The sequence below is a fragment of the Notolepis coatsorum genome, assembly GCF_963971535.1.
Source record: "Notolepis coatsorum genome assembly, chromosome: 1".
In the NCBI taxonomy this organism is placed as follows: Eukaryota; Metazoa; Chordata; class Actinopteri; order Aulopiformes; family Paralepididae; genus Notolepis; species Notolepis coatsorum.
The window spans coordinates 230528-239372 of record NC_140165.1 but is presented as its reverse complement, the minus strand read 5'-3'; the positions used below and the strand labels follow the sequence as shown (position 1 = coordinate 239372).

At 38.2% G+C, this 8845-nt stretch overlaps 1 long non-coding RNA gene across 1 annotated transcript; it reads left to right on the top strand.

Moving 5' to 3' along the window:
• Positions 1–3211: 3211 nt before the first annotated feature.
• LOC311240027 lies at positions 3212–8590 on the top strand. The gene is made up of 4 exons (XR_014620460.1): positions 3212–3518; positions 4474–4617; positions 6203–6274; positions 8464–8590. It is a non-coding gene; the product is annotated as an uncharacterized lncRNA (long non-coding RNA).
• The last annotated feature ends 255 nt before the right edge of the window (positions 8591–8845 follow it).

Here is an 8845-nt window from a genome sequence, read left to right as displayed (position 1 = left end):
TGTTTTGTTTTTCCTTTTTACAGACATCAGTGGTGAGTATATTTACATGTTTTTCCTCTTAACCTCCAATATGGTTCAACTGTTATTAAAGTATTAAAATGAAGTGATGTTCTAGGTGTATTTTGCTTTGTTATTCCATGAATATCTTATAGCGTTTGTACATTAGAGACTAGAAGCGACTAAAACTAAGACTATATTTAAGCAACACATTCATGTTATAACTGGGATGTGTTTCTTATTTCACAAAGTTCCTAAAGAGGGAGTACATCTATATGTGTTTTTCTTCTGAAACTCTGATATGGTTCAAGTGAGGAGAGGAGGAGATGTAGGTTACAGCGTAACAGTGTTGCTGAAGTGTTTAGTAGTACGAGTCCCTGTCTCTTCATAGACAGTTCATGTCCACAGGTGTGTTTGTGCGTATATGTGCTCAGGAAAGTATTGGTATCACGGTATGTCCGTGTATTGAGGAGAAATGAGGTTCATCTGATGGTCGTTGCAGTGGAGGCAGAGAGGACCCAGGAAGTGGAGTTGGAGAGAGTTAGGGATTCCTTTTGGAGTCTTGCAGACAGACGTTAAGCTGGGCATGAACATCATACACTTGGCTAGTATTACCCCTCTCTCTCTTATACTCTCATTAGTTATATCAGTGTGTGTTTGTGTGTGTGTATGTGCATGTGCGTGTGTGTGTGTATGTGTGTGTTTGTGTGTATTTTTGTATGTTTCTGTGTGTGTGCGTGTGTGTGTGCCTGTGTGTGTTTGTGTGTATTTTTGTGTGTGTCTGTGTCAGTGTCAGTGTCTGTTTCTGTGTGTTTGTGTGTGTCTGTTTCTATGTCTGTTTTTATGTATTTGTGTGTGTGTGCGTGTTTTTGTTTGTGTGTGTGTCTGTTTTTTGTGTCTCTGTTTTTGTGTGTGTGTCTGTCTGTTTCTGTGTGTGGTGTGTGTGTGTGTTTGTGTGTTTACGTGTGCCTGTGTGTGTTTGTGTGTTTACGTGTGCCTGTGTGTGTTTTTGTGTGTCTGTGTCTATGTCTGTTTTCGTGTGTGTGTACGTGTGTACGTGAATGTGTTTGTGTGTGTGTGTGTGCGTGTGTGTATTTGTGTGTGTGTGTGTGTGTGTATTTGTGTGTGTGTGCGTGTGCGTCTGTGTATTTGTGTGTGTGTGTGCGTTTGTGTGGGTGTGTGTGTGCGTGAGTGAGTTTGTGTGTGTGTGTGTGTTTTTGTGTGTGTCTGTGTCTATGTCTGTTTTCGTGTGTGTGAATGTGTTTGTGTGTGTGTGTGTGTGCGTGAGTGAGTTTGTGTGTGTGTGTGTGAGTGTGTGTGTTTTTGTGTGTGTCTGTGTCTATGTCTGTTTTCGTGTGTGTGTACGTGTGTGCGTGTGAATGTGTTTTTGTGTGTGTGTGTGTGTGTGTGTGTGTGTGTGCCTGTGTGTGTTTGTGTGTATTTTTGTATGTTTCTGTGTGTGTGTGTGTGTGTGTGTGTGTTTGTGTGCGTGTGTCTGTGTCTGTGTCAGTGTCAGTGTCTGTTTCTGTGTGTTTGTGTGTGTCTGTTTCTATGTCTGTTTTATGTATTTGTGTGTGTGCGTGTTTTTGTTTGTGTGTGTGTCTGTTTTTTGTGTCTTTGTTTTTGTGTGCGTGTCTGTCTGTTTCTGTGTGTGGTGTGTGTGTGTGTGTGTGTTTGTGTGTTCACGTGTGCCTGTGTGTGTTTTTGTGTGTGTCTGTGTCTATGTCTGTTTTCGTGTGTGTGTACGTGTGTGTGTGAATGTGTTTTCGTGTGTGTGTGTGTATTTGTGTGTGTGCGTGTGCGTCTGTGTATTTGTGTGTGAGTTTGTGTGTGTGTGTGTGCGTGTGTTTTTGTGTGTGTCTGTGTCTATGTCTGTTTTCGTGTGTGTGTACGTGTGTGTGCGTGTGTGTGTGTGTGTGTGTGTGTGTGTGTGTGTGGTTACAGGTTATATGTACTCAGGCTAGTGGTGATGATGGATCTTTCAAGGAGGCTGAGCAGTTTGTAAAATAGGTTCCTACGGCTCAGTCTGAGCTTTTATTGGCAATGGATCAGAAGATGCTATGTGACGTCAGCACAGTGTCACCTGTACTGTGCTGCTTCCTATGAGCTGTGTTAGAAAATACAGATGTTACCATGTTGGCAGGTTCCTTTCATCTGTGGCTTCATTATCCATGTTCTCTAAATTATATTTGTTTTGTTTTTCCTTTTTACAGCCGGCATTGGTGAGTATATTTACATGTTTTTCCTCTTAACCTCCAATATGGTTCAAATGTTATTAAAGTATTAAAATGAAGTGATGTTCTAGGTGTATTTTGCTTTGTTATTCCATGAATATCTTATAGCGTTTGTACATTAGATACTAGAAGCGACTAAAACTAAGACTATATTTGAGCAACACATTAATGTTATAACTGGGATGTGTTTCTTATTTCACAAAGTGCCTAAAGAGGGAGTACATCTATATGTGTTTTTCTTCTGAAACTCTGATATGGTTCAAGTGAGGAGAGGAGGAGATGTAGGTTACAGCGTAACAGTGTTGCTGAAGTGTTTAGTAGTACGAGTCCCTGTCTCTTCATATAGACAGTTCATGTCCACAGGGTGTGTTTGTGCATATATGTGCTCAGGAAAGTATTGGTAATCAGTATATATATATTGACTTTTTTGTAATACGAACAAATTATAAACGTTCGATACAATGTGTAAATATATTACTTATGGCTATAATAGAAGGTACATCATATACCTTTTCCTGTGTGGTCGATTATTGCATTATTTACACATTTTTGGAATTCAAGTTAGCAGGGAATCTGAAATGCTAGGGTTTGAGGTTAGCTATTGGAGACACTTGGATCACCAGATTGAATCACATGTAAAACCTCTCCCAACCTGAATATCAGCATGTGGTTTCTGATCAGCCTCTGAGAATAGTGACAGTAAGATAGAACACAGGAGACAGCAGCTGGGATATACAGCAGTAATTCCTCCAACCTGTTGACTTTTAAAGGCAGGATCTGTAATGCAGTCAAACAGAGACCTCTAGGAACGTTTTAGTTTCACTGGGTCTGCTCCATTAGCACACTACCCCACACCTGTGGTACTGTAGGTCAGACAGGCAGAGTCTACACACCATTTCAAAGTTATCATTAATTATCTGTTAGATTTCAGCAGTGACAGTAACGTGTACGCGTGGTGGATCCTTCCTGCTGATCTTAATTTGATTTGATGTTTTGGTAAAGATTTGAATGTAATGATCAGATCCAGATGGTTTTCAGTCCTGATGACAAATCGAAATGTTACTATTCTCTGGAGGCAGTGGTCTTGGATATTAATATTGTCTCAAAACTGATATTTGTTCTCTATGTGAATGCTGTGGTTTGACTCCGTATACAATATGTTAATATGATGAAGTATTAAAACATAGAACTAACCTCTCTGTTTGTAAGAGGGGAAGGCTAAACAGTACCTAAAGAAGGAGACGGAGGAGCAGAAGCAGAGCAGATCAGAATCAGCTCGTCAGCTTGGTAAGTGTGAGAGGATCTGGAGGACAAAGACACTGTTTTAATGAAGCCGACTGCGACAGAATAAATACTGTATGTTGGGTTTAAACAATAGTGTACATCATTATCATCATCAACCTTTATTTATACTCGAAAAAACAATTGAGGTCACCCTAATTTTCAATGTCGTCGAGATTTTATAGACATTTCAATGCACATATTTCTACAATATAATAAATATTAATATCTATCTATAAAATGAACATAGGCATAAAATCAGCACACAGATTGACAGAATAAAAAAAAACAATGCATAAATTGCAGACATAAGAATAGGTATAAAAGACAATAAAAGTAGTGCAATGTAAACGTGCAGACTTAAGAATGGCATAAAATAAGTACAAAAGTACAATGCCGCTCGAAGGCATGCGAACCCCCCCGGGAACAGTCAGCCCCCCCCCCAAAAAACACACATCAATCCCTACCTGCCACATCCCCATCCAAGACGCCCCCCCCCGCTAAAGCACGTCATGACCGAAGGAAAAACACAAAACAGCCCACGCCATGCACGGCGACAGGAATGCCACCCCTGCGGGCCGCCCCATCTCCCCCGGTGCCCCCCCCCCCACATGTATTGGTGTATCAGTGACCCAGGGCTTCTGGGGAGATACGCATTACAAGGTAGCTGGTCGATTTCTTGTAATGAAACACAAAGTTACCAAACGACGTTTCTAGTTAGATGTGCTGTGACAAGATATCAGAGGGAAACTATTAGAACTATATAGGATCTATTTTTATACCCTGCTCTTCTAAATGTGGATGTGAAGTCTTAGTGCTCTAATGGAATAGCCTAATAATTACATAAGAATGTAAGATCAACAATTGAATTTGTTTCAACAAATGATTCCACTTTGTGAATGAAAATGTTCAGCGGTTTTCAGTAAATATGTTCACATCTTCATCCCGTTCCACATTCTAGAGGCACGCCTGGAAATGATTCAATTGAAGGAGAAGGAACTGCTGGAGGAATTTGAAGAACTGGAAGAACATCTGGAGGGAAAAGATGAAGAACTGATGAAGATGAAGGAGTTGAAATATGTCAACACTGAAAACACTCAGCTTGGTGAGATTATATTTTCACTGTGATAATATGTATAATTTACTGTTTCATATATATATGTTTACTGTTTTAATATTTCACTGTGTTAATATTTATATTTAACTGTGTTAATATTTATATTCCTACTGTATTAATATCAACCTCTCAGATGTCACAAAAAGTGTTTCTGCTATGATTGATCCAAACAGAACAAAGAGAACAGACTCTTCTTCAGTTTATCATAACATACAACCACAAGTGTCCTCTTGCTTTTATACAACAGTTTTTATACAATATATGATTTCATATTGTGACGAAAATACTGAGATATTGAGTTTTGATTACAACTGCTAACTTGTGATGTTATTGCAAATAACACATCTCAGAAAACTATTGTTTGATTAGAATCAACTGTTAAAGGAACATTTGCCAAAATAATGGGAAATGTGCTTCTCCAGAGTCAGACAAGATGGTGGATACTAATTCCCTCTCTGTGCTTTCACTAGAAAGCTATCTGGCTGCAAGCTAGCCTAGCTTAGCACAAATGAATAGAAGCAATTATGGACCACTAGCTTATTTTAAAACGTAGCCAGATGTGTTTTTTTGCACACAGCTAGGCTAGCTGGTCAATATTCATTTCCATTCATTTGTGCTAAGCTAGGCTAGCCTGCAGCCGGATAGCTTTCTACTGAACGCACAGAGAGGACATTGGTATCAGGGGCGTCATTTTGGTATGGCAAGGTATGGCACTCGCCATACCTTGGCAAATAAAAATGTAAAAGAAATATATATATTATTACAATTTTTTATGTTGATTTAGAATTCAAATGTCAACATTATGAACGAAGCTTCGAACTATTCGGTACAGCATGTTTTGATATTGTCAATTATCTCACTTTTACTAGGTTACTTTTACTGTGACTAACTGAAATATGCCCAAAAAAAAGGAAATAGGGATGTTTTTTAATCAAAGGGCAGCAGAGACAAGTGATACAGGGACACAGGTAAGGTCTGGCTTAGTGATTATAATAGTGCAGTTCAGCATTCAGTAACCCATACTTTTTGTGAATGTGTTTTTGATACTACATTCTGTTGAACACACACCTCAGAAACGTACCTAAGGAAAATTGGCTCAATTGCAAGAAAAGTATGATATTACATTCTGCATAATTCGTATGCAAAATATTATAGTTCCCTGCTTTAGTCTGTTGACACATTTCTATACAAAAAATGCTTGTGTAGTCCTGTGTCATACTTAAATGTCATATAACTGAATTGTATAGAAACAACTCACCAAAAGTGACTATTGCACAACTGATTTGACAAAAAAAATTCACCCCCCCCCCCCCCCCCCCCCGTCCTCGCCATACCTTGCCTTTTACTGAAATGACGCCACTGATTGGTATCTATCTTCTTGTCTGACTCTGAAGACGGCAAGCGCATTCCCCATCATGGATGTAAATGCACTTCAATGACAGCTGGCTCTATAACCTCATAGCCATCACTAATGTGACATTCACAGTAACAACTGCATAGAGATCAAACCTCAAAGATGTGTTGCTGTCTAAATACTGTTGAAGCAAACTGTACCTTCTATGTTTCATTGAAGCACAAGATAGATGTGGCCAGCTGGAGACTGAAGTCGAGACTCTGAGGATTAGATTATCAGCCCAACAGACTGGTCAGTTTTTATTCATCTATTAAATATCTCTTTTTGTTTCTATGTCTTTAAATGATACAGTGATGGAAAGTGATGTTTGCATTTCAGAGTGGAGAAATGTCTGAAACCGGTTCCAAACTACATTTTATTATTAGGGCTGTCAGTTTATCGCGTTAATTAGATTAATTAATTACACAGCAAATTATCGTGTTATGAAAATGAACTCAAAATTAATTTAAAAAAAAAAGTATTATTATTTTTTTTTAATCTCATTCATTCCATAAGAACGTAGAATAAACATTTACAGACTTTTTTTTTAAATGGCCGTTTGCATGTTCTTGGTATCTGATTCTAGGGACATCTATGCTGCCCTGTCAAGGCAGACCGCAGTAACTTCCAAACAGTGAAACTGAGAAAAATGGCTTTAAAGTTTTTTGACTTGCCAACCAAAATGTGTTATAGGTAGATAGATGATAGTAACCAGATTTAACATGTATTAATGAAGTAATCTTTAGGCATACAAAAATATGACGTAATTATTTTAATTAACCCCAAAAAAGCAGATACTGCACTCTGCTGCACGATTTCCTTAAATAATTATACGGGTAATGTACAGGCAAAGTGCAGTAACTTCAAATACAATGTTGTTTTCCCTCCAGCTTTCATAACTTAACCTAGCCATTTTATTTGGATCATCATCATTCCAATATATTCAGGTGTTAAATTTCATTTTCTAAATGGCTAGGTTAAGTTATGAAAGCTGGAGGGAAAACAACATTGTATTTGAAGTTACTGCACTTTGCCTGTACATTACCTGTATAATTATTTAAGGAAATCGTGCAGCAGAGTGCAGTAGCTGCTTTTTTGGGGTTAATTAAAATAATTACGTCATATTTTTGTATGCCTAAAGATTACTTCATTAATACATGTTAAATCTGGGTACTATCATCTATCTACCTATAACACATTTTGGATGGCAAGTCAAAACACTTTAAAGCCATTTTTCACTGTTTGGAAGTTACTGCGGTCTGCCTGGGTTTTGAGTGTGATTTTGTAGTTACTGCAGTTTTTAAAACCCCATATCTCCAAATCTGAGCGACATTAACATCTGAAACTTGGTCACAAGATAAAACATTTATTGACAAGGTCAATTTCACTCATAACTCAATTTAGACTTTTTTCGAGTTACTGCGGTTAGCCTTGACAGGGCAGTATGGATCTCAGGGAATGTATTCCCAGTGTCAGAAATACTGTGTCTGTTACTAAGCTTGAGTAAATTGTAATGAACCAAATGAGAATATCAATTCAATCAATTCAATTTTTTATCTTTGACTGAATAACACCATGCTAAAATTTACCAGACCTGAAAAATCTAAGCAAATGAATAAATGGAAGATGATTAAACAGAAGGTTTTGTAGATACAGTACTGAATTCTGCCATCCGGACACATGCAATTTGAAATATGATTATAGAATATAGAATATCAGGCCTAAAATGGTTATGCTATTAAAATGCAATTAATTCGATAAATTAATTACAAATCCTGTAATTAATTAGATACTTTTTTGTAATCGGCTGACAGCACTATTTATTATTATATTATTTATTATTATTTATTATAATTGACTGTTTCATATATATATGTTTACTGTTTTAATATTTCACTGTGTTAATATTTATATTTCACTGATTTATATTCTTACTGTATTAATATCAACCTCTCAGATGTCACAAAAAGTGTTTCTGCTATGATTGATCCAAACAGAACAAAGAGAACAGCCTCTTCTTCAGTTTATCATAACATACTAATGTATCTTCTCAATGATTCTATGTTATAGCTATATGATCTTTCTCTAATGTATAGTGGAATAGCTTACTCTGCTCGTTGTGTTTCCCGTTAAAGTAACAGTTCATTCAAATGTGGTCCTTTGGAAATCACGTGGAGGCGGAGACAGTGCTGCGGGTGAAAACGGTTCTGACCGTTGTTTTATTGGAATATCCAACAGCTTAAATTATCTGGTTCACAGCATCAATTATTTTCTATCTCTAATCAGCTTTTCCCGGAGGGCTTCTTAGTGGCGTCTCTTATTCTCGAACTGGTGGGGTGGATTCTCCGTCTCTGCTTTTCCGTTCTCCCTGCGTGTCTCTCTGCGTCTCGGTGTCTCCGTGTCTCTGTGTCTCTGTCTTACCTCCATCATTCAACCTGTAGGTTTTATAGAGAAGAGAGAACCCCCCCCAGCCCTTGCGCCATCCAGTGCCGTCACCCCAGAGAGCCTGCTTTCCTATTGGCTAGAAGGTCTCCCCTCTCAGTGATTTGGGTCTTGCGAAACAGCGTTACAAGGTGACCTTACAGAGGGGATATGAACTAGTTTCCTTTTAGAATGATTTACCCAAGTGTCCCTGAATGCGACCCTCATACAGATGGAAATATAGTACCCATTCAACCTAACAGTGGGTATCACAGAATGGCCTGTTTGGTCTGCTTAGCTAAAGTAAACAGAACTCGGATGTTGGCCTTCAGCCCGTCACTTCTTGACTTAAAAGTTTAGTTATTTGGCGCACCATCCCTGTTCGTTGTGGAGGAAGATGTG